General features: G+C 40.4%; 1 long non-coding RNA gene across 1 annotated transcript; it reads left to right on the top strand.

Moving 5' to 3' along the window:
• Positions 1–15,742: 15,742 nt before the first annotated feature.
• LOC146752447 (uncharacterized) lies at positions 15,743–20,279 on the top strand. Its single transcript, XR_014940644.1, has 2 exons — positions 15,743–15,790; positions 20,038–20,279. It is a non-coding gene; the product is annotated as an uncharacterized LOC146752447 (long non-coding RNA).
• The last annotated feature ends 6,675 nt before the right edge of the window (positions 20,280–26,954 follow it).

The following is a 26,954-nucleotide window of genomic DNA, read 5'->3' as shown; positions in this document are numbered from 1 at the left end:
CTAAGCATTGAGGTTTCTAAGCAAAGCATTCAGGTTTCTAAGCATTGAGGATGCTAAGCATTGAGGATGCAAAGCATTGAGGATGCTAAGCAATGAGGATGCTAAGCATTGAGGATTCTAAGCATTGAGGTTTCTAAGCTAAGCATTGAGGATGCGAGGCATTGAGGATTCTAACTATTGAGGATTCTAAGCAATGCATGGAGGATGCTAAGCATTGAGGATTCTAAGCATTGAGGATTCTAAGCTATGCATGGAAGATTCTAAGCATTGAGGATTCTAAGCATAGAGGATTCTAAGCCAAGCATTGAGTTTTCTAATCTTTGAGGTTTCTAAGCATTAAGGCCTCTATGTATTGAGGTTTGTAAGCATTTGAGATGCTAAGCAATGACGTTTCAAACAATAAAATTTCTCAGCATTGAGGTTTGTAAGCATTGAGGATTCAAAGCACTGAGGATTCTAAGCTAAGCATAGAGCATACTAAGGATTGAGGATGCTAAGCATTGAGGATTCTAAGCATTGAGGATTCTAAGCATTGAGGATTCTAAGCATTGAGGATTCTAATCTAGGCATTGAGGGTTCTAAGCATTGAGGATTCTATGCATTGAGGATTCTAAGCATTGTGGTTTCTAAGCTAAGCATGGAGGATTCTAAGCATTGAGGATGCTAAGCATTGAGGATGCTAAGCATTGAGGATGCTAAGCATTGAGTATTCTAAGCATTGAGGATTCTAAGCATTGAGGATTCTAACCATTGAGGATTCTAAGCTAGGCATTGAGGATTCTAAGCATTGTGGATTCTAAGCATTGAGGTTTCTAAGCAAAGCATTGAGGATGCTAAGCATTGTGGATGCTAAGCATTGAGGATGCTAAGCATTGAGGATTCTAAGCTTTGAGGATGCTAAGCATTCAGGATGCTAAGCATTGAAGATGCTAAGCATTGAGGATGCTAAGCATTGAGGATTCTAAGCATTGAGGATTCTAAGCTATGTAATGAGGATGCTAAGCATTGAGGATTCTAAGTATTGAGGTTTCTATGCTAAGCATTGAGGATGCGAAGCATTGAGGATTCTAACTATTGAGGATTCTAAGCAATGCATGGAGGATTCTAAGCATTGAGGATTCTAGGCATTGAGGATTCTAAGCATTGAGGATTCTAAGCATTGAGGATGCTAAGCATTGAGGATGCTAAGCATTGAGGATGGTAAGCATTGAGGATGCTAAGCACTGAGGATTCTAAGCATAGAGCATACTAAGCATTGAGGATGCTAAGCATTGAGGATGCTAAGCATTGAGGATGCTAAGCATTGAGGATTCTAAGATTTGAGGATGCTAAGCATTGAGGATTCTAAGCATTGAGGATGCTAAGCATTGAAGATTCTAAGCATTGAGGATTCTAAGCATTGAGGATTCTAAGCTATGCATTGAGGATTCTAAACATTGAGGATGTTAAGCATTGAGAATTCTGAGCATTGAGGTTTTTAAGCTAAGCATTGAGGATTCTAAGCATTTAGGATTCTAAGCATTCAGGTTTCTAAGCAGTGAGGATTCTAAGCTAAGCACTTAGGATGCTATGTATTGAGGTTTCTAAGCATTAAGGATTCTGTGCATTGAGGTTTCTGAGCATTGAGGATTCTAAGCATTGAGTTTTTTAGGCTAAGCATTGAGGATGCTAAGCATTGAGGATTCTAAGCATGGAGGATTCTAAGCATTGAGGATTCTAAGCTATGAGGATTCTAAGCCAAGCATTGAATTTTCTAATCTTTGAGGTTTCTAAGCATTAAGGCCTCTATGCATTGAGGTTTCTAAGCATTTGGGATGCTAAGCAATGAGGTTTCAAACAATAAAATTTCTCAGCATTGAGGTTTGTAAGCATTGAGGATTCTAAGCATTGAGGATTCTAAGCTAAGCATAGAGCATACTAAGGATTGAGGATGCTAAGCATTGAGGATTCTAAGCATTGAGGATTCTAAGCTATGCATTGAGGATTCTAAACATTGAGGATGTTAAGCATTGAGGATTCTAAGCATTGAGGATTCTAAGCATTGAGGTTTCTAAGCTAAGCATATAGGATTCTAAGCATTGAGGATGCTAAGTATTGAGGATGCTAAGCATTGAGGATGCTAAGCATTGAGGATGCTAAGCATTGAGGATTCTAAGCATTGGGGATTCTAAGCATTGAGGATTCTAAGCATTGAGGATTCTAAGCTAGGCATTGAGGATTCTAAGCATTGAGGATTCTAAGCATTGAGGATTCTAAGCATTGAGGATTCTAAGCTAGGCATTGATGATTCTAAGCATTGAGGATTCTAAGCATTTAGGTTTCTAAGCAAAGTATTGAGGTTTCTAAGCATTGAGGATGCTAAGCATTGAGGATGCTAAGCATTGAGGATGCAAAGCATTGGGGATGCTAAGCATTGAGGATTCTAAGCTATGTAATGGGGATACAAAGCATTGAGGATGCTAAGCATTGAGGATTCTAAGCATTGAGGATTCTAAGCTAAGCATAGAGCATACTAAGGATTGAGGATGCTAAGCATTGAGGTTTCTAAGCATTGGGGATTCTACGCATTGAGGATGCTAAGCACTGAGGATTATAAGCATTGAGGTTTCTAAGCAGTGAGGATTCTAAGCATTGAAGTTTTAAAGCAGTGAGGATTCTATTCTAAGCACTGAGGATGCTAAGTATTGAGGTTTCTAAGCATTAAGGACTCTGTGCATTGAGGTTCCTAAGCATTGAGGATTCTAAGCATTGAGGATTCTAAGCATTGAGGTTTCTAAGCATTGAGGATTCTAAGCATTGAGGATGCTAAGCATTGAGGATGCTAAGCATTGAGGTTTCTAAGCTTAGCACTGAGGATTCTAATCATTGAGGATTCTAAGCATTCAGGTTTAAAAGCAGTGAGGATTCCAAGATAAGCACTGAGGATGCTAAGTATTGAGGTTTCTAAGCATTAAGGACTCTGTGCATTGAGGATTCTAAGCATTGAGGATTCTAAGCATTGAGGTTTCTAAGGTAAGCATTGAGGATTCTAAGCAGTGAGGATTCTAAGCATTCAGGTTTCTAAGCTAAGCATTGATGATACGAAGCATTGAGGATTCTAACTATTGCGGACTCTAAGCAATGCATGGAGGATGCTAAGCATTGAGGATTCTAACTATTGAGGATTCTAATCAATGCATGGGGGATGCTAAGCATTGAAGATTCTAAGCATTGAGGATACTAAGCTATGAGGATTCTAAGCCAAGCATTGAGTTTTCTAATCTTTGAGGTTTCTAAGCATTAAGGCCTCTATGCATTGAGGTGTGTAAGCATTTGGGATGCTAAGCAATGAGGTTTCAAACAATAAAATTTCTCAGGATTGAGGTTTGTAAGCATTGAGGATTCTAAGCATTGAGGATTCTAAGCTAAGCATAGAGCATACTAAGGATTGAGGATGCTAAGCATTGAGGTTTCTAAGCATTGGGGATTCTACGCGTTGAGGATGCTAAGCACTGAGGATTCTAAGTATTGAGGTTTCTAAGCATTAAGGACTCTGTGCATTGAGGTTTCGAGCATTGAGGATCCTGAGCTTTGAGGATTCTAAGATATGCATTGAGGAGGCTAAGGATTGAGGATGCTAAGCATTGAGGATGCTAAGCATTGAGGTTTCTAAGCTTAGCATTGAGGATTCTAAGCATTCAGGTTTCTAAGCATTGAGGATTCTAAGCCAAGCATTGAGTTTTCTTGTCTTTGATGTTTCTAAACATTAAGGCCTCTATGCACTGAGGTTTGTAAGCATTAGGGATGCTAAGCATTGAGGTTTCAGAGCAATAAAATTTCTAAGCAATGAGGATTCTACGCATTGAGGTTTCTAAGCAATGCATGGAGGATGCTAAGCATTGAGGTTCCTAAGCAGTGAGGATTCTGAGCTTTGAGAATTCGAAGCTAAGCAATGAGGATGCTAAGCATTGAGGATGCTAAGCATTGAGGATTCTAAGCTATGTAATGGGGATACAAAGCATTGAGGATGCTAAGCATTGAGGATTCTAAGCATGGAGGATTCTAAGCTAAGCATAGAGCATACTAAGGATTGAGGATGCTAAGCATTGAGGTTTCTAAGCATTGGGGATTCTACGCATTGAGGATGCTAAGCACTGAGGATTATAAGCATTGAGGTTTCTAAGCAGTGAGGATTCTAAGCATTGAAGTTTCTAAGCTGTGAGGATTCTATTCTAAGCACTGAGGATGCTAAGTATTGAGGTTTCTAAGCATTAAGGACTCTGTGCATTGAGGTTCCTAAGCATTGAGGATTCTAAGCATTGAGGATTCTAAGCATTGAGGATTCTAAGCATAGAGTATTCTAAGCCAAGCATTGAGTTTTCTAATCTTTGAGGTTTCTAAGCATTAAGGCCTCTATGCATTGAGGTTTGTAAGCATTTGGGATGCTAAGCAATGAGGTTTCAAACAATAAAATTTCTCAGCATTGAGGTTTGTAAGCATTGAGGATTCTAAGCATTGAGGATTCTAAGCTAAGCATAGAGCATACTAAGGATTGAGGATGCTAAGCATTGAGGTTTCTAAGGATTGGGTATTCTACGCATTGAGCATGCTAAGCTCTGAGGATTCTAAGCATTGAGGTTTCTAAGCAGTGAGGATTCTAAGCTAAGCACTGAGGATGCGAAGTATTGAGGTTTCTAAGCATTAAGGACTCTGTGCATTGAGGTTTCTAAGCATTGAGGATCCTGAGCTTTGAGGATTCTAAGCTATGCACTGAGGATGCTAAGCATTGAGGATGCTAAGCATTGAGGATTCTAAGCATTGAGGATGTTAAGCATTGAGGATGCTAAGCAGTGAGGATTCTAAGCATTGAGGATTCTAAGCATCGAGGAATCTAAGCATTGAGGATTCTAAGCATTCAGGTTTCTAAGCAGTGAGGATTCTAAGCTAAGCACTGAGGATGCTAAGTATTGAGGTTTCTAAGCATTAAGGACTCTGTGCATTGAGGTTTCTAAGCATTGAGGATTCTAAGCATTGAGGATGCTAAGCATTGAGGATTCTAAGCTAGGCATTGAGGATTCTAAGCTAGGCATTGAGGATTCTAAGCATTGAGGATTCTAAGCATTGAGGATTCTAAGCATTGAGGATTCTAAGCATTGAGGATGCTAAGCATTGAGGATGCTAAGCATTGAGGATTCGAAGCATTGAGGATTCTATGCCAAGCATTGAGTTTTCTAATCTTTGAGGTTTCTAAACATTAAGGCCTCTATGCACTGAGGTTTGTACGCATTAGGGATGCTAAGAATTGAGGTTTCAGAGCAATAAAATTTCTAAGCAATGAGGATTCTATGCATTGAGGTTTCTAAACAATGCATGGAGAATGCTGAGCATTGAGGTTCCTAAGCAGTGAGGATTCTGAGCTTTGAGGATTCGAAGTTCAGCAATGAGTATGCTAAGCAATGAGGATGCTAAGCATTGAGGACTCTAAGCATTGAGGATTCTAAGCTATGCATGGAGGATGCTAAGCATTGACGATTCTAAGCATTGAGGATGCTGAGCATTGAGGTTCCTATGCAGTGAGGATTCTGAGCTTTGAGGATTCGAAGTTCAGCAATGAGGATGCTAAGCAATGAGGATGCTAAGCATTGAGGACTCTAAGCATTGAGGATTCTAAGCTATGCATGGAGGATGCTAAGCATTGAGGATTCTAAGCATTGAGGATGCTAAGCATTGAGGATTTTAAGCATTGAGGATTCTAAGCTATGCATGGTGGATGCTAAGCATTGAGGATTCTACGCGTTGAGGATGCTAAGCACTGAGGATTCTAAGCATTGAGGTTTCTAAGCAGTGAGGATTCTAAGCTAAGCAATGAGGATGCTAAGTATTGAGGTTTCTAAGGATTAAGAACTCTGTGCATTGAGGTTTCTAAGCATTGAGGATACTGAGCTTTGAGGATTCTAAGATATGCATTGAGAATGCTAAGCATTGAGGATTCTAAGCATTGAGGATGTTAAGCATTGAGGATGTTAAGCATTGAGGATTCTAAGCATTGAGGTTTCTAAGCTAAGCATTGAGGATTCTAAGCATCGAGGAATCTAAGCATTGAGGATTCTCAGCATTCAGGTTTCTAAGCAGTGAGGATTCTACGCTAAGCACTAAGGATGCTAAGTATTGAGGTTTCTAAGCATTAAGGACTCTGTGCATTGAGGTTTCTAAGCATTGAGGATTCTAAGCATTGAGGATTCTAAGCATTGAGGATTCTAAGCATTGAGGATTCTAAGCTAGGCATTGAGGATTCTAAGCTAGGCATTGAGGATTCTAAGCATTGAGGATTCTTAGCATTGAGGATTCTAAGCATTGAGGATGCTAAGCATTGAGGATGCTAAGCATTGAGGATTCTAAGCATTGAGGATTCTAAGCATTGAGGATTCTAATCTAGGCATTGAGGATTCTAAGCACTGAGGATTCTAAGCATTGAGGATTCTAAGCATTGAGGATTCTAAGCATTGAGGTTTCTAAGCTAAGCATGGAGGATTCTAAGCATTGAGGATGCTAAGTATTGAGGATTCTAAGCAGTGAGGATGCTAAGCATTGAGGATGCTAAGCATTGAGGATGCTAAGCATTGAGGATTCTAAGCATTGAGGATTCTAAGCATTGAGGATTCTAAGCTAGGCATTGAGGATTCTAAGCATTGAGGATTCTATGCATTGAGGTTTCTAAGCAAAGCATTGAGGTTTCTAAGCATTGAGGATGCTAAGCATTGAGGATGCTAAGCATTGAGGATGCTAAGCATTGAGGATTCTAAGCATTGAGGATGCTAAGCATTGAGGATGCTAAGCATTGAGGATGGTAAGCATTGAGTATTCTAAGCTTTGAGGATGCTAAGCATTGAGGATGCTAAGCATTGAGGATGCTAAGCATTGAGGATTCTAAGCTATGTAATGAGGATGCTAAGCATTGAGGATTCTAAGTATTGAGGTTTCTATGCTAAGCATTGAGGATGGTAAGCATTGAGGATTCTAACTATTGAGGATTCTAAGCAATGCATGGAGGATTCTAAGCATTGAGGATTCTAAGCATTGAGGATTCTAAGCATTGAGGATGCTAAGCATTGAGGATGCTAAGCATTGAGGATGCTAAGCATTGAGGATGGTAAGCATTGAGGATTCTAAGCATAGAGCATACTAAGCATTGAGGATGCTAAGCATTGAGGATGCTAAGCATTGAGTATTCTAAGATTTGAGGATGCTAAGCATTGAGGATTCTAAGCATTGAGGTTGCTAAGCATTGAGGATTCTAAGTATTGAGGTTTCTATGCTAAGCATTGAGGATGCGAAGCATTGAGGATTCTAACTATTGAGGATTCTAAGCAATGCAAGGAGGATTCTAAGCATTGAGGATTCTAAGCATTGAGGATTCTAAGCATTGAGGATTCTAAGCTATGCATGGAGGATTCTAAGCATTGAGGATTCTAAGCATTGAGGATTCTAAGCCAAGCACTGAGTTTTCTAATCGTTGAGGTTTCTAAGCATTAAGGCCTCTATGCATTGAGGTTTGTAAGCATTTGGGATGCTAAGCAATGAGGTTTCAAACAATAAAATTTCTCAGCATTGAGGTCTGTAAGCATTGAGGATTCTAAGCATTGAGGATTCTAAGCTAAGAATAGAGCATACTAAGGATTAAGTATGCTAAGCATTGAGGATTCTAAGCATTGAGGATTCTAAGCTATGCATTGATGATTCTAAACATTGAGGATGTTAAGCATTGAGGATTCTAATCATTGAGTTTTCTAAGCTAAGCATTGAGGATGCTAAGCATTGAGGATGCTAAGCATTGAGGATTCTAAGCATTGAGGATTCTAAGCATTGAGGATTCTAAGCATTGAGGATGCTAAGCATTGAGGATTCTAAGCATTGAGGATTCTAAGCATTGAGGTTTCTAAGCTGACCATGGAGGATTCTAAGTATTGAGGATGCTAAGCATTGAGGATTCTAAGCATTGAGGATGCTAAGCATTGAGGATTCTAAGCATTGAGGATTCTAAGCATTGAGGATTCTAAGTATTGAGGATTCTAAGCTAGGCATTGAGGATTCTAAGCATTGAGGTTTCTAAGCAAAGCATTCAGGTTTCTAAGCATTGAGGATGCTAAGCATTGAGGATGCTAAGCAATGAGGATGCTAAGCATTGAGGATGCGAAGTATTGAGGTTTCTAAGCATTAAGGACTCTGTGCATTGAGGGTTCTAAGCATTGAGGATCCTGAGCTTTGAGGATTCTAAGCTATGCACTGAGGATGCTAAGCATTGAGGATGCTAAGCATTGAGGATTCTAAGCATTGAGGATGTTAAGCATTGAGGATGTTAAGCAGTGAGGATTCTAAGCATTGAGGATTCTAAGCATCGAGGAATCTAAGCATTGAGGATTCTAAGCATTCAGGTTTCTAAGCAGTGAGGATTCTAAGCTAAGAATTGAGGATGCTAAGTATTGAGGTTTCTAAGCATTAAGGACTCTGTGCATTGAGGTTTCTAAGCATTGAGGATTCTAAGCATTGAGGATTCTAAGCATTGAGGATTCTAAGCTAGGCATTGAGGATTCTAAGCTAGGCATTGAGGATTCTAAGCATTGAGGATTCTAAGCATTGAGGATTCTAAGCATTGAGGATGCTAAGCATTGAGGATGCTAAGCATTGAGGATTCGAAGCATTGAGGATTCTATGCCAAGCATTGAGTTTTCTAATCTTTGAGGTTTCTAAACATTAAGGCCTCTATGCATTGAGGTTTGTACGCATTAGGGATGCTAAGAATTGATGATTCAGAGCAATAAAATTTCTAAGCAATGAGGATTCTATGCATTGAGGTTTCTAAACAATGCATGGAGGATGCTGAGCATTGAGGTTCCTAAGCAGTGAGGATTCTGAGCTTTGAGGATTCGAAGTTCAGCAATGAGGATGCTAAGCAATGAGGATGCTAAGCATTGAGGACTCTAAGCATTGAGGATTCTAAGCTATGCATGGAGGATGCTAAGCATTGACGATTCTAAGCATTGAGGATGCTGAGCATTGAGGTTCCTAAGCAGTGAGGATTCTGAGCTTTGAGGATTCGAAGTTCAGCAATGAGGATGCTAAGCAATGAGGATGCTAAGCATTGAGGACTCTAAGCATTGAGGATTCTAAGCTATGCATGGAGGATGCTAAGCATTGAGGATTCTAAGCATTGAGGATGCTAAGCATTGAGGATTCTAAGCATTGAGGATTCTAAGCTATGCATGGAGGATTCTAAGCATTGAGGATTCTAAGCATTGAGGATTCTACGCGTTGAGGATGCTACGCACTGAGGATTCTAAGCATTGAGGATTCTAAGCAGTGAGGATTCTAAGCTAAGCAGTGAGGATGCTAAGCATTGAGGATTCTAAGCATTGAGGATTCTAAGCATTGAGGATTCTAAGCTAGGCATTGAGGATTCTAAGCATTGAGGATTCTAAGCCTTGAGGATGCTAAGCATTGACGATTCTAAGCATTGAGGATTCTAAGCTATGTAATGAGGATGCTAAGCATTGAGGATGCTAAGCATTGAGGATTCTTTGCACTGAGGTTTCTAAGCTAAGCATTGAGGATGCGAAGCATTGAGGATTCTAACTATTGAGGATTCTAAGCAATGCATGGAGGATTCTAAGCATTGAGGGTTCTATGCATTGAGGATTCTAAGCCAAGCATTGAGTTTTCTAATCTTTGTTGTTTCTAAACATTAAGGCCTCTATGCATTGAGGTTTGTAAGCATTTGGGATGCTAAGCAATGAGGTTTCAAAAAATAAAATTTCTCAGCATTGAGGATTGTAAGCATTGAGGATTCTAAGCTAAGCATAGAGCATACTAAGGATTGAGGATGCTAAGTATTGAGGTTTCTAAGCATTAAGGACTCTGTGCATTCAGGTTCCTAAGCATTGAGGATTCTAAGCATTGAGGATTCTAAGCATTGAGGATTCTAAGCAGTGAGGATTCTAATCTAGGCATTGAGGATTCTAAGCATAGAGGATTCTAAGCTAAGCATTGAGTTTTCTAATCTTTGAGGTTTCTAAGCATTAAGGCCTCTATGCATTGAGGTTTGTAAGCATTTGGGATGCTAAGCAATGAGGTTTCAAACAATAAAATTTCTCAGCATTGAGGATTGTAAGCATTGAGGATTCTAAGCATTGAGGATTCTAAGCTAAGCATAGAGCATACTAAGGATTGAGGATGCTAAGCATTGAGGATTCTAAGCATTGAGGATTCTAAGCTATGCATTGAGGATTCTAAACATTGAGGATGTTAAGCATTGAGGATTCTAAGCATTGAGTATTCTAAGCTAAGCATTGAGGATGCTAAGCATTGAGGATTCTAAGCATTGAGGATTCTAAGCTTTGAGGATTCTAAGCATTGAGGATTCTAAGCATTGAGGATTCTAATCTAGGCATTGAGGATTCTAAGCATTGAGGATTCTAAGCATTGAGGATTCTAAGCATTGAGGTTTCTAAGCTAAGCATGGAGGATTCTAAGCATTGAGGATGCTAAGTATTGAGGATGCTAAGCATTGAGGATGCTAAGCATTGAGGATGCTAAGCATTGAGGATTCTAAGCATTGAGGATTCTAAGCATTGAGGATTCTAAGCTAGGCATTGAGGATTCTAAGCATTGTGGATTCTAAGCATTGAGGATTCTAAGCAAAGTATTGAGGTTTCTAAGCGTTGAGGATGCTAAGCATTGAGGATGCTAAGCCTTGAGGATGCTAAGCATTGAGGATGCAAAGCGCTGAGGATTCTAAGCATTGAGGATTCTAGGCATTGAGGATGCTAAGCATTGAGGATGCTAAGCATTGAGGATGCTAAGCATTGAGGATTCTAAGCATTGAGGATTCAAAGCTATGCATGGAGGATGCTAAGCATTGAGGATTCTACGCGTTGAGGATGCTAAGCACTGAGGATTCTAAGCATTGAGGTTTGTAAGCAGTGAGGATTCTAAGCTAAGCATTGAGGATGCTAAGTATTGAGGTTTCTAAGCATTAAGAACTCTGTGCATTAAGGTTTCTAAGCATTGAGGATACTGAGCTTTGAGGATTCTAAGATATGCATTGAGGATGCTAAGCATTGAGGATGCTAAGCATTGAGGATGCTAAGCATTGAGGATGCAAAGCATTGAGGATTCTAAGCATTGAGGATTCTAGGCATTGAGGATGCTAAGCATTGAGGATGCTAAGCATTGAGGATTCTAAGCATTGAGGATTCTAAGCTATGCATGGAGGATGCTAAGCATTGAGGATTCTACGCGTTGAGGATGCTAAGCACTGAGGATTCTAAGCATTGAGGTTTCTAAGCAGTGAGGATTCTTAGCTAAGCAATGAGGATGCTATGTATTGAGGTTTCTAAGCATTAAGAACTCTGTGCATTAAGGTTTCTAAGCATTGAGGATGCGAAGCATTGAGGATTCTAAGATATGCATTGAGGATGCTAAGCATTGAGGATGCTAAGCATTGAGAATGCTAAGCATTGAGGATTCTAAGCATTGAGAATTCTAAGCTATGCATTGAAGAATCTAAACAATGAGGATGTTAAGCATTGAGGATTCTAAGCTAAGCACTGAGAATGCTAAGTATTGAGGATTCTAAGAATTAAGGACTCTGTGCATTGAGGTTTCTAAGCATTGAGGATGCTAAGCATTGAGGTTTCTAAGCATTGAGGATACTAAGCATTGAGGATTCTAAGCATTGAGGATTCCAAGCATTGAGGATGCTAAGCATTGAGGATTCTAAGCATTGAGGATTCTAAGCTATGTAATGAGGATGCTAAGCATTGAGGATGCTAAGCATTGAGGATTCTATGCATTGAGGATTCTAAACATTGAGCATTCTAAGCCAAGCATTGAGTTTTCTAATCTTTGCTGTTTCTAAACATTAAGGCCTCTATGCACTGAGGTTTGTAAGCATGGAGGATGCTAAGCATTGAGGTTCCTAAGCAGTGAGGATTCTGAGCTTTGAGGATTCGAAACTAAGCAATGAGGATGCTAAGCATTGAGGATGCTAAGCATTGAGGATTCTAAGCATTGAGGATTCTAAGCTAAGCATAGAGCATACTAAGGATTGAGGATGCTAAGCATTGAGGTTTCTAAGCATTGGGGATTCTACGCATTGAGGATGCTAAGCACTGAGGATTATAAGCATTGAGGTTTCTAAGCAGTGAGGATTCTAAGCATTGAAGTTTCTAAGCAGTGAGGATTCTAAGCTAAGCACTGAGGATGCTATGTATTGAGGTTTCTAAGCATTAAGGACTCTGTGCATTGAGGTTCCTAAGCATTGAGGATTCTAAGCATGAGGATTCTAAGCATTGAGGATTCTAAGCATAGAGGATTCTAAGCCAAGCATTGAGTTTTCTAATCTTTGAGGTTTCTAAGCATTAAGGCCTCTATGCATTGAGGTTTGTAAGCATTTGGGATGCTAAGCAATGAGGTTTCAAACAATAAAATTTCTCAGCATTGAGGTTTGTAAGCATTGAGGATTCTAAGCATTGAGGATTCTAAGCTAAGCATAGAGCATACTAAGGATTGAGGATGCTAAGCATTGAGGTTTCGAAGCATTGAGGATGCTATGCATTGAGGCTGTAAAGCATTGAGGATGATAAGCATTGAGTTTTCTAAGCTAAGCATTGAGGATTCTAAGCATTGAGGATTCTAAGCATTGAGGATTCTAAGCATTGTGCATTCTAAGCATTGTGAATTCTAAGCACTGAGGTTTCTAAGCTAAGCATTGAGGATTCTAGGCATTGATGATGGTAAGCATTGAGGATGCTAAGCATTGAGGATTCTAAGCATTGAGGATTCTAAGCATTGAGGAATCTAAGCTAAGCATTGAGGATGCTAAGTATTGAGGTTTATAAGCATTAAGGACTCTGTGAATTGAGGTTTCTAAGCATTGAGGACTCTGTGTATTGAGGTTTCTAAACATTGAGGATTCTAAGCTAAGCATTGAGGATTCTAAGCATTCAGGTTTCTAAGCAGTGAGGATTCTAAGCTAAGCATTGAGGATGCTAAGTATTGAGGTTTCTAAGCACTAAGGACTCTGTGCATTGAGGTTTCTAAGCATTGAGGATTCTAAGCATTGAGTTTTCTAAGCTAAGCATTGAGGATGCTAAGCATTGAGGATTCTAAGCATTGAGGATTCTAAGCATTGAGGATTCTAAGCATTGAGGTTTCTAAGCTAAGTATTGAGGATTCTAAGCATTGAGGATGCTAAGCATTGAGGATGCTAAGCATTGAGGATTCTAAGCATTGAGGATTCTAAGCATTGAGGTTTCTAAGCAAATCATTGAGGTTTCTAAGCATTGAGGATGCTAAGCATTGAGGATTCTAAGCATTGAGGATGCTAAGCATTGAGGATGCTAAGCTTTGAGGATGCTAAGCATTGAGGATTCTAAGCATTGAGGATGCTAAGCATTGAGGATTCTAAGAATTGAGGATGCTAAGCATTGAGGATGCTAAGCATTGAGGATTCTAAGCATTGAGGATTCTAAGCTAAGCATTGAGGACGCGAAGCATTGAGGATTCTAACTATTGAGGATTCTAAGCAATGCATGGTGGATTCTAAGCATTGAGGATTCTAAGCATTGAGGATTCTAAGCATTGAGGTTTCTAAGCAAAGCATTGAGGATTCTAAGCATTGAGGATTCTAAGCATTGAGGATGCTAAGCATTGGGGATGCTAAGCATTGAGGATTCTAAGATTTGAGGATGCTAAGCATTGAGGATTCTAAGCATTGAGGATTCTAAGCATTGAGGATGCTAAGCATTGACGATTCTAAGCATTGAGGATGCTAAGCTTTGAGGATTCTAAGCATTGAGGATTCTAAGCATTGAGGATTCTAAGCATTGAGGATTCTAAGCCAAGCATTGAGTTTTCTAATCTTTGTTGTTTCTAAACATTAAGGCCTCTATGCAATGAGGTTTGTAAGCATTAGGGTTGCTAAGCATTGAGGTTTCAGAGCAATAAAATTTCTAAGCAATGAGGATTCTAAGCATTGAGGTTTCTAAGCAATGCATGGAGGATGCTAAGCATTGAGGTTCCTAAGCAGTGAGGATTCTGAGCTTTGAGGATTCTAAGCTAAGTAATGAGGATGCTAAGCAATGAGTATACTAAGCATTGAGGATGCTAAGCATTGAGGATTCTAATCATTGAGGATTCTAAGCATTGAGGTTTCTAAGCAAAGCATTGAGGATGCTATGCATTGAGGATGATAAGCATTGAGGATGCTAAGCATTGAGGATGCTAAGCTTTGAGGATGCTAAGCATTGAGGATTCTAAGCATCGCGTATGCTAATCATTGAGGATTCTAAGCATTGAGAATGCTAAGCATTGAGGATGCTAAGCATTGAGGATTCTAAGCATTGAGGATTCTAAGCTATGTAATGAGGATGCTAAGCATTGAGGATTCTAAGTATTGAGGTTTCTAAGCTAAGCATTGAGGACACGAAGCATTGAGGATTCTAACTATTGAGGATTCTAAGCAATGCATGGAGGATTCTAAGCATTGAGGATTCTAAGCGTTGAGGATTCTAAGCATTGAGGTTTCTAAGCAAAGCATTGAGGATTCTAAGCATTGAGGATTCTAAGCATTGAGGATGCTAAGCATTGAGGATGCTAAGCATTGAGGATTCTAAGATTTGAGTATGCTAAGCATTGAGGATTCTAAGCATTGAGGATGCTAAGCATTGAGGATTCTAAGCATTGAGGATTCTAAGCATTGAGGATTCTAAGCATTGAGGTTTCTAAGCTTAGCATTGAGGATTCTAATCATTGAGGATTCTAAGCATTCAGGTTTCTAAGCAGTGAGGATTCTAAGCTAAGCACTGAGGATGCTAGTTATTGAGGTTTCTAAGCATTAAGGACTCTGTGCTTTGAGGATTCTAAGCATTGAGGATTCTAAGCATTGAGGATTCTAAGCATTGAGGATTCTAAGCTATGCATTGAGGATTCTAAACATTGAGGATGTTAAGCATTGAGAATTCTAAGCATTGAGGATTCTAAGCTAAGCATTGGGGATTCTAAGCATTGAGGATTCTAAGAATTCAGGTTTCTAAGCAGTGAGGATTCAAATCTAAGCACTTAGGATGCTAAGTATCGAGGTTTCTAAGCATTAAGGATTCTGTGCATTGAGGTTTCTAAGCACTGAGGATTCTAAGCATTGAGTTTTCTAAGCTAAGCATTGAGGATGCTAAGCTTTGAGGATTCTAAGCATTGAGGATTCTAAGCATTGAGGATTCTAAGCATTGAGGATTCTAATCATTGAGGATTCTAAACATTGAGGATTCTAATCTAGGCATTGATGATTCTAAGCATTGAGGATTCTAAGCATTGAGGATTCTAAGCATTGAGGTTTCTAAGCTAAGCATTGAGGATGCTAAGCTTTGAGGATGCTAAGCATTGAGGATGCTAAGCATTGAGGATGCTAAGCATTGAGGATTCTAAGCATTGAGGATGCTAAGCATTGAGCATGCTAAGCATTGAGGATGCTAAGCATTGAGGATGCTAAGCTTTGAGGATGCTAAGCATTGAGGATTCTAAGCATTGAGGATGCTAAGCATTGAGGATGCTACGCATTGAGGATTCTAAGTATTGAGGTTTCTAAGCTAAGCATTGAGGATGCGAAGCATTGAGGATTCTAACTATTGAGGATTCTAAGCAATGCATAGAGGATTCTAAGCATTGAGGATTCTAAGCATTGAGGATTCTAAGCATTGAGGTTTCTAAGTGACTTGCGGAATCAAACTCTATAATCCAGAGATGGGTTATAAAGCAGGTATGTTTATTCCAGCGTTGCGCAGCGCCGGGTGCAAGGGGGATAGCTCCTCCAAACTTGCACACCGTAAAGAGAAAAGTGTGTTACAGATATAGGTTAAGCTAATACATAATCAATAGTCTCCTCCTCAGTTTGATTACATATTCATTACATTCCCTATGGCCCCGTTCCCTGCGACCCCATTCCCTCATTCCCCCTGACACCATTCCCCGTGACCCTTGCCGATGTTTTGGGGTGAAATTCTTCTTCTGTTATCTTCTTGGTGTTATCTGCTGTTATTGTTCTCCCATGTCGGCATCATCTTGCCCGGGGGGGGGGGATCTAATCCTTCTTGTCAGAGGTCTCCGGACAGTTTCTTCTTATCTTTATTGCCCTCTTCTCTGGCTTTATTTTGACTAAGTGTCTGTAATTCCCCCTTTCCCTGCACTTTTAAATGTACAGTTACCCTTTGTCTTGGTTTCTGTGAAGTTCCCCTTTCCCTTTCGATAGCAAAATGTTACCTTACCACCATTTTGAGGCTTTGCTCACTCTTCAATTCCCCCCTTTTCTTTAATCTAGCAGTCTTTTACCTGCTAGATTCTTAATGGGTCTCAAAATAGGCTCCGCTCTCTACCTTTTGTCTCAGCTCATGTCTCTTCCAAACCTCGTATTCCCTTCCAGTACCTTGGTGCAGACACAAAAGGCACCTTATAACAACACAAGTAAAACACACCAAGAGTAGCAAGGTGACGCAGGCTAAGAAAAACTGTTTCAGTCATCCTAAATTTGGCAACTAGTAAGTTTATCCCATGGTCCAGAGAAAACTATTCCCCAATCGGTGTTATCCCTGCCTACTCCATGTTGCAATGCATCTTTGGATAAACAGGATACCTCCTTTTGGATTGTCCATCAGGCATCTGCAGCAGCATCCTCAATTGTTTCTAAGGTTACAGAAATTTTCATACAGCAATACCCCCCTTTTCTTGGGAGTTCTGTGAAATCAATTTGCCATTGTTGCCCTGGAAGGCCCTCTCCCGTGAGGCCCACTTGTGCCCTGTTCCTGGTACTGGGACTGTACTTTGTAGTGTTAGTTTGCCCAATATATTCTCTTATCTTCCTTTATAACCAATTTCCATAAAATACTAAAGGGCATAACAATGTCCATTTGGGCATGCACCCATCTGTCAACTTGCTCTATTCCTTTCTAAATCATTAATTGGACTCCTGTTCTCTTTAGAATATTTTACAGGTTTTGACTTGGCTTCAGAGATTTTAAGTTTACCGTCTGGAATTGAAGCCCTCTTCAACTGCCTGTTCTGCCACCTGATATATTATCTTATTTTCTGTTTCCTGTACAGTGTTACATTTCTGATGTCTTTTACAACATATAATAACCATTGGTAGATTTAAATCAGGCTGTTTTCCTTGTGTGTGAGCAATCCTTGCTCTTTTCAGATGGTACTATGAGCGTGTGGCACATATTTAGCATCTGTCCATATGATTGAAGCTCTTGTCAAGGCAGTTATTTCAGCCTTCTGAGGGGAAGTCCCCACAGCTGGTGGTTGTGCTTCGATTACCTGGTCAGTAGCAGTTACTGCATGTCCTGCCTTACAGTCTCCTTGTCTCATAAAACTGCAGCTGCTGGTAACCCAGGTGTCTTCTGCATCTTCTAAGGGTTCGTCCTTCAGGTTCGACTGACCGGCTGGAATGTGCAGCTTCAGTTGATTCAAAGCAGTCATGTAATACTGGTTCTCCGGGAGTTCCGCTAAGGAAAGATACTGGGTTGACAATATTAGTCACAATTATTTCTACATCATCTTGCTCTACCAGGATGGCCTGGTATTTCAGGAATCTTTGGGGTGAGAGCCAATGAACTAATGTCCCCCTTTTGCCTCCAATACAGTAAACACTGTATGAGATATTAAAACTGGTGTCCTTTGGCCCAGTGTAGATTTATAGGCTTCTTGAATATTGAACACCAGTGCAGCCACTGCCCTCAGGCACCATCCCTTACCCACTTCAAGCTGTTTGAGGTTTACCATCAGTCCGTAGCTGTGTATCCATGGTCAGCACCCTCCTGTCATTCCTGGGAACGTATGGAGTTCCTTGGCAGTTTGCAGCTCAGGGGCTTAGCAGATGGCTTCTTTCCTGGCAGTCCTTAAGGTCCAAAGTCCAGCTGTAATTTCTGAGTTATTTGTGCTTTCTGTAAACCAAGAAACTCAGCAAACTCTCAGTCTACTGTACACAGTCCTTTTGTTGCTGTGGCATCCACATGCTCCAGTAAAGTTCCACCCTAGGATGGAGGATCCCAGGTCTCAGGCTCATGAGTTGACCAGTTCTCAAAGATCATTAAGCTGTTCTCACAACCCTGGGTAACACTGTCCAGGTTAACTGAGTCTCTTCTCCCTCTATTAGGGTTTTCCTATTCAAAGGCAAATAACCTTAGGCTTCCTTTAGTCAAACCAGGCAGAAGAGACATCCCTCAAATCCAGAAGGCAAACTCCACCTATTCATTCCTTAACTTGGTTGATAAAGTGCATGGATTTTCCATCACTGAGTGTATCCATTCAACAATTCCATTACTTGTCCTCATGTCTTCTACCAAACTAAAGCACTTGCTATCTGAAAATTTAGCAAATTGGCAAAATTGGAGTTTTGTACTTGGATTCCCATTCAATTAGTAATTCAAACTCAAAAAATTATCTATTATTTCTTTTGTCCTTCTACAGTCACATATCCTCAAAGGGCACCACTTTACCCTGAGTGGGTGAGCTCTTGCTTTTAACTTGTATTTAGGGCTTAATTTTTGGCCCTGATGCCCACACCCCTAAGTGTGTCTTAATTGAGATTGCTGTGGCTCCTGGGGGTATAACATTGTTTTTCCCAGTTTGTGCTAATAGTCAGACTTACAATTCTTAATCAGCCAATATTGTTTGACCCTTAGCTCCAGTTTTATTAAATTTCTTGCCAGGGTAACCTGACAGGTACAAGAATTCCTGTATTCCTACTTGTTTCCTTAGCTTATATTTAATTAATTCCAAAAGTAAGCCTTTTCTTGTTGGGCAGTAGCACCTACTAATGTTACAAAACCATCTATGGGTAGTAAGAAGCTCCCATATCCATCAGAAAATGAACTACTTTATCCTGCTTCCTTAGCTGCAGTTTCATCGGTGTATCTGCTAGGGTTAACTTCCCAAGTTCTCATTGTTCAGCTCTGCAATCAGAGGCAATTCCTTCTCACTCAGCTTGGTCGGATTTCTCTACCAGTGTCCCACTGCATTTGCACACTGCTTTCATTCCAGCGGGGCAGAGCCCTCCCTGGGCTCCTCAAGCCTCCCTCCCCCCCCTTTCCTCGTGGGGGATCCCTGGGTCCTATGGCCCTACTCTAGCACCACAACAGTAACAGCTGTTATTATTCTCAATTCCCTGAACATCTCTGATTCTCAATCAGGTGTTTGTTTTGTTATTTGTTGTTGTTGTTGTTGTTTGTTTGTTTTCTTCTTATTGTACACCTCTCTTCAGACCTGACATCCCTGTTTATCTTTGCCTTCCTCAACTTTTGTCCTTCCCAAACTTTCTCACTTTCCAAACTCTAATCATTACATTTCACCTCCTCTCCAGAGCCGTCCAGTGCTGCCCAGATTTCAGATTTCCCAGATCTCTGCACATGAAGGCTATTCTCACTTCCAGTGCCCTGTCCTCTCCACCTTCCCCTTTGCTGTTTACAGCAGCAGTCTCTGACCCTGGCTCCCTCTCCCACTCTGAGAGTTCTGATTGCAGGGGAACGGTGCGGGGGGGTTGTTCTCATGCCAGCACAGATAAACTCACTTTCTCTTTAACCCTTTTTCCTCTGTACACTATTCCACTATTTGTACCCTCATTTACACTTCCACGTACCCTCAACAATACTTCCGTATGACATTAACAACTACACTTTCTTATACCAGCCAAACAGTTTGTCCCATTCCCTTCAAAACCCACAAATCAAACAACACAGTTCTTCAGTTTCCATAAACACTCTTACTACCTTATAACTTTCCCTTAGCAATCCATATCGTTCAGTTATACACCTCTCGCCACAGAGCCAGCACTGACTGACCCACCTCCCTTACACCTCTTCGCAGGCAGAACACAGTATCACATAAATGGCTTGATGCTCATTCCACACAGACATTCCTCTATATGTTCATTGTCCCTGTCCTCTAGCTTATAAATCAACCACCACTGATTACAATATTTAATCAGGATTTTTTTTTTTTTCGGCTCAGGGTTCCTCCTGGTTCCCCAGCGATATCTCGCCAATGTGCCAGTATACACCCCAGGGGTGAGCGCGCAGGGACCTCTTTGCTCTGTGATTTTCCCATTGTAACTTAATATAAACCACCGTATTCTTTTATAAGTAAAACCACTTCTGACACAACAGCATTGTTATGACTTATGACCACATACTTTACAAAAACCAGTAATTAATAATACAAAATAAACACGTATTAAAACATAGATAAACAAGTATTGGAGACAACTTTCGCTTCGTCCGTCCCCGGCCGTTTCCCTCGCGGGAGGACGGAACCGCGGGTCGGGACTCCGCACTCGCCCCGCAGCTGTGCTGCGTCTCACTCACACCACACTCACACGACAATTCAAACAGAATTACAATATATCATTTGTTAAGCTTAACCAAAGATGTTAAGAACACCGGTGCTAGTTGTTGACTTAGGTCACCTATATAAACAGCGCTGTACGATACCAATTATCCCAGGATTACCCAAATCACCCTGTACCAGAGAGCAGACAAGCTCTGCCCAATTAGCAATCACCTGAATGTGAGCAATAGCTCTTTTACCATGCGTACGACTTACTGGCCCCTTAGTAGGCACTCCCCAGGGAGTCCTAACCCAGCCGGCAACCTAACCTAACCCGTGAGCTCACGTCCCTTGGGGGGGAGCACGCCGACTCCACTGTGCCCTGCGTAGGACGTCTCCTCACGACTTACGGGTCCCCCATTTCACATACCTGGTCCGCCGATAGATGGTTCTTGTCTGCTCCTGCAGTGAACATTGAGGATTCTAAGCATTGAGGATGGTAAGCATTGAGGATGCTAAGCATTGAGGATGCGAAGCATTGAGGATTCTAACTATTGAGGATTCTAAGCAATGCATAGAGGATTCTAAGCATTGAGGATTCTAAGCATTGAGGATTCTAAGCATTGAGGTTTCTAAGTGACTTGCGGAATCAAACTCTATAATCCAGAGATGGGTTATAAAGCAGGTATGTTTATTCCAGCGTTGCGCAGCGCCGGGTGCAAGGGGGATAGCTCCTCCAAACTTGCACACCGTAAAGAGAAAAGTGTGTTACAGATATAGGTTAAGCTAATACATAATCAATAGTCTCCTCCTCAGTTTGATTACATATTCATTACATTCCCTATGGCCCCGTTCCCTGCGACCCCATTCCCTCATTCCCCCTGACACCATTCCCCGTGACCCTTGCCGATGTTTTGGGGTGAAATTCTTCTTCTGTTTTCTTCTTGGTGTTATCTGCTGTTATTGTTCTCCCATGTCGGCATCATCTTGCCCGGGGGGGGGGGATCTAATCCTTCTTGTCAGAGGTCTCCGGACAGTTTCTTCTTATCTTTATTGCCCTCTTCTCTGGCTTTATTTTGACTAAGTGTCTGTAATTCCCCCTTTCCCTGCACTTTTAAATGTACAGTTACCCTTTGTCTTGGTTTCTGTGAAGTTCCCCTTTCCCTTTCGATAGCAAAATGTTACCTTACCACCATTTTGAGGCTTTGCTCACTCTTCATAAGCTTAGCTTTGAGGATTCTAATCATTGAGGATTCTAAGCATTCAGGTTTCTAAGCAGTGAGGATTCTAAGCTAAGCACTGAGGATGCTAAGTATTGAGGTTTCTAAGCATTGAGGACTCTGTGCATTGAGGATTCTAAGCATTGAGGATTCTAAGCATTGAGGATTCTAAGCATTGAGGATTCTAAGCAGTGAGGATTCTAAGCATTGAGGTTTCTAAGCTAGGCATTGAGGATGCGAAGCATTGAGGATTCTAACTATTGTGGATTCTAAGCGATGCATGGAGGTTGCTAAGCATTGAAGATTCTAAGCACTGAGGATTCTAAGCATTGAGGATTCTAAGCCAAGCATTGAGTTTTCTAATCTTTGTGGTTTCTAAGCATTAAGGCCTCTATGCATTGAGGTTTGTAAGCATTTGGGATGCTAAGCAATGAGGTTTCAAACAATAAAATTTCTCAGCATTGAGGTTTGTAAGCATTGAGGATTCTAAGCATCGAGGATTCTAAGCTAAGCATAGAGCATATTAAGGATTGAGGATGCTAAGCATTGAGGTTTCTAAGCATTGGGGATTCTACGCGTTGAGGATGCTAAGCACTGAGGATTCTAAGTATTGAGGTTTCTAAGCATTAAGGACTCTGTGCATTGAGGTTTCTAAGCATTGAGGATCCTGAGCTTTGAGGATTCTAAGATATGCATTGAGGATGCTAAGGATTGAGGATGCTAAGAATTGAGGATGCTAAGCATTGAGGTTTCTAAGCGTAGCATTGAGGATTCTAAGCATTCAGGTTTCTAAGCAGTGAGGATTCTAAGCTAAGCACTGAGGATGCTAAGTATTGAGGTTTCTAAGCATTAAGGACTCTGTGCATTGAGGTTTCTAAGCATTGAGGATTCTAAGCTAAGCATTGAGGATTCTAAGCATTGAGGATTGTTAGCATTGGGGATTCTAAAAATTGAGGATTCTAAGCATTGAGGATTCTAAGCATTGAGGATTCTAAGCATTGAGGTTTCTAAGCAGTGAGGATTCTAAGCTAAGCACTGAGGATGCGAAGTATTGAGGTTTCTAAGCATTAAGGACTCTGTGCATTGAGGTTTCTAAGCATTGAGGATTCTGAGCATTCAGGATTGTAAGCATTGAGGATTCTAAGCATTGAGGATTCTAAGCATTGAGGTTTCTAAGCTAAGCATTGAGGATTCTAAGCATTGAGGATTCTAAGCATTGAGGATTCTAAGCATTGAGGATTTTAAGCATTGAGGATGCTAAGCATTGACGATGCTAAGCATTGACGATGCTAAGCATTGACGATGCTAAGCATTGAGGATTCTAAGCTATGTAATGAGGATGCTAAGCATTGAGGATGCTAAGCATTGAGGATTCTATGCATTGAGGATTCTAAGCGTTGAGGATTCTAAGCATTGAGGATTCTAAGCATTGAGGTTTCTAAGTATCGAGGATTCTAAGCATTGAGGTTTATAAGCATTGAGGTTTCTAAGCATTGAGGATTCGAAGCATTGAGGATTCTAAGCATTGAGGATTCTAAGCTAAGCATTGAGGATTCTAAGTATTGAGGATTCTAAGCATTGAGGATTCTAAGCTAGGCATTGAGGATTCTAAGCATTGAGGATTCTAAGCATTGAGGATTCTAAGCATTGAGGATTCTAGGCATTGAGGATTCTAAGCATTGAGGATTCTGAGCTAAGCATTGAGGATTCTAACCATTGAGGATTGTTAGCATTGAGGATTCTAAGAATTGAGGATTCTAAGCATTGAGGATTCTAAGCATTGAGGATTCTAAGCTAGGCATTGAGGATTCTAAGCATTGAGGATGCTAAGCATTGAGGATTCTAAGCATTGAGGATTCTAAGCATTGAGGTTTCTAAGCTAAGCATTGAGGATGCTAAGCATTGAGGATGCTAAGCATTGACGATTCTAAGCATTGAGGATGCTAAGCATTGAGGATTCTAAGCATTGAGGATTCTAAGCAATGAGGATTCTAAGCATTGAGGTTTCTAAGCTGAGCTTTGAGGATTCTAAGCATTGAGGATGCTAAGCATTGAGGTTTCTAAGCATTGAGGATTCTAAGGATTGAGGATTCTAAGCATTGAGGATTCTAAGCTAAGCATTGAGGATTCTAAGCATTGAGGATTCTAAGCATTGAGGATTCTAAGCTAGGAATTGAGGATTCTAAGCATTGAGGATTCTAAGCATTGAGGATTCTAAGCATTGAGGATTCTAAGCTAAGCATTGAGGATTCTAAGCATTGAGGATTGTTAGCATTGAGGATTCTAAGCATTGAGGATTCTAAGCATTGAGGATTCTAAGCATTGAGGATTCTAAGCTAAGCATTGAGGATTCTAATCATTGTGGATTCTAAGCATTGAGGATTCTAAGCTAGGCATTGAGGATTCTAAGCATTGAGGATTCTAAGCATTGAGGATTCTAAGCATTGAGGATTCTAAGCATTGAGGATTCTAAGCTAGGCATTTAGGATTCTAAGCATTGAGGATGCTAAGCTTTGAGGATTCTAAGCATTGAGGATTCTAAGCATTGAGGATTCTAAGCTAAGCAATGAGGATGCGAAGTATTGAGGTTTCTAAGCATTAAGGACACTGTGCATTGAGGTTTCTAAGCATTGAGGATTCTAAGCTAAGCATTGAGGATTCTAAGCATTGAGGATTGTTAGCTTTGAGGATTCTAAGAATTGAGGATTCTAAGCTTTGAGGATTCTAAGCATTGAGGATTCTAAGCATTGAGGATTCTAAGCTAGGCATTGAGGATTCTAAGCATTGAGGATGCTAAGCATTGAGGATTCTAAGCATTGAGTTTTCTAAGCAGTGAGGATTCTAAGCTAAGCACTGAGGATGCGAAGTATTGAGGTTTCTAAGAATTAAGGACTCTGTGCATTGAGGTTTCTAAGCATTGAGGATTCTAAGCATTCAGGATTCTAAGCATTGAGGTTTCTAAGCATTGTGGATTCTAAGCATTGAGGATTCTAAGCATTGAGGATTCTAAGCATTGAGGATTTTAAGCATTGAGGATGCTAAGCATTGACGATGCTAAGCATTGATGATGCTAAGCATTGACGATGCTAAGCATTGAGGATTCTAAGCTATGTAATGAGGATGCTAAGCATTGAGGATGCTAAGCATTGAGGATTCTATGCATTGAGGATTGTAAGCTTTGTTGATTCTAAGCATTGAGGATTCTAAGCATTGAGGTTTATAAGCATTGAGGATTCTAAGCTAGGCATTGAGGATTCTAAGCATTGAGGATGCTAAGCATTGAGGATTCTAAGCATTGAGGATTCTAAGCATTGAGGTTTCTAAGCTAAGCATTGAGGATGCTAAGCATTGAGGATGCTAAGCATTGACGATTCTAAGCATTGAGGATGCTAAGCATTGAGGATTCTAAGCATTGAGGATTCTAAGCAATGAGGATTCTAAGCATTGAGGTTTCTAAGCTGAGCATTGAGGATGCAAAGCATTGAGGATTCTAAGCATTGAGGTTTCTAAGCATTGAGGATTCTAAGCATTGAGGATTCTAAGCATTGAGGATTCTAAGCATTGAGGATTCTAAGCTAAGCATTGAGGATTCTAAGCATTGAGGATTCTAAGCATTGAGGATTCTAAGCTAGGCATTGAGGATTGTAAGCATTGAGGATTCTAAGCATTGAGGATTCTAAGCATTGAGGATTCTAAGCTAAGCATTGAGGATTCTTAGCATTGAGGATTGTTAGCATTGAGGATTCTAAGAATTGAGGATTCTAAGCATTGAGGATTCTAAGCATTGAGGATTCTAAGCTAGGCATTGAGGATTCTAAGCATTGAGGATGCTAAGCATTGAGGATTCAAAGCATTGCGGATTCTAAGCATTGAGGATTCTAAGCATTGAGGATTATAAGCACTGAGGATTCTAAGCATTGAGGATGCTAAGCATTGAGGATGCTAAGCACTGAGGATTCTAAGCATTGCGGATTCTAAGCATTGCGGATTCAAAGCATTGAGGATTCTAAGCATTGAGGTTTCTAAGCATTGAGGATTCTAAGCATTCAGGATTCTAAGCATTGCGGATTCTAAGCATTGCGGATTCTAAGCATTGAGGATTCTAAGCATTGAGGATTCTAAGCATTGAGGATTCTAAGCATTGAGGATGCTAAGCATTGAGGATGCTAAACATTGAGGATGCTAAGCATTGAGGATTCTAAGCTATGTAATGAGGATGATAAGCATTGAGGATGCAAAGCGTTGAGGATTCTATGCATTGAGGATTCTAAGCATTGAGGATTCTAAGCATTGATGATTCTAAGCATTGAGGTTTCTATGCATTGAGGATTCTAAGCATTGAGGATTCTAAGCATTGAGGATTCTAAGCATTGAGGATTCTAAGCTAAGCATTGAGGATTCTAAGCATTGTGGATTCTAAGCATTGAGGATTCTAAGCTAGGCATTGAGGATTCTAATCATTGAGGATTCTAAGCATTGAGGATTCTAAGCATTGAGGATTCTAAGCTAGGCATTGAGGATTCTAAGCATTGAGGATGCTAAGCTTTGAGGATTCTAAGCTAAGCAATGAGGATGCGAAGTATTGAGGTTTCTAAGCATTAAGGACTCTGTGCATTGAGGTTTCTAAGCATTGAGGATTCTAAGCTAAGCATTGAGGATTCTAAGCATTGAGGATTGTTAGCTTTGAGGATTCTAAGAATTGAGGATTCTAAGCATTGAGGATTCTAAGCATTGAGGATTCTAAGCATTGAGGATTCTAAGCATTGAGGATTCTAAGCTAGGCATTGAGGATTCTAAGCATTGAGGATGCTAAGCATTGAGGATTCTAAGCATTGAGTTTTCTAAGCAGTGAGGATTCTAAGCTAAGCACTGAGGATGCGAAGTATTGAGGTTTCTAAGAATTAAGGACTCTGTGCATTGAGGTTTCTAAGCATTGAGGATTCTAAGCATTCAGGATTCTAAGCATTGAGGTTTCTAAGCATTGAGGATACTAAGCATTGAGGATTCTAAGCATTGAGGATTCTAAGCATTGTGGATTTTAAGCATTGAGGATGCTAAGCATTGACGATGCTAAGCATTGATGATGCTAAGCATTGACGATGCTAAGCATTGAGGATTCTAAGCTATGTAATGAGGATGCTAAGCATTGAGGATGCTAAGCATTGAGGATTCTATGCATTGAGGATTGTAAGCTTTGAGGATTCTAAGCATTGAGGATTCTAAGCATTGAGGTTTCTAAGTATCGAGGATTCTAAGCATTGAGGTTTATAAGCATTGAGGATTCTAAGCTAGGCATTGAGGATTCTAAGCATTGAGGATGCTAAGCATTGAGGATTCTAAGCATTGAGGATTCTAAGCATTGAGGTTTCTAAGCTAAGCATT

This window comes from Coturnix japonica, unplaced genomic scaffold, assembly GCF_054131305.1.
Source record: "Coturnix japonica strain WE unplaced genomic scaffold, WE-NBRP24 Scf045, whole genome shotgun sequence".
In the NCBI taxonomy this organism is placed as follows: domain Eukaryota; kingdom Metazoa; phylum Chordata; class Aves; order Galliformes; family Phasianidae; genus Coturnix; species Coturnix japonica.
This window is presented reverse-complemented; position numbering and strand designations above follow the sequence as displayed.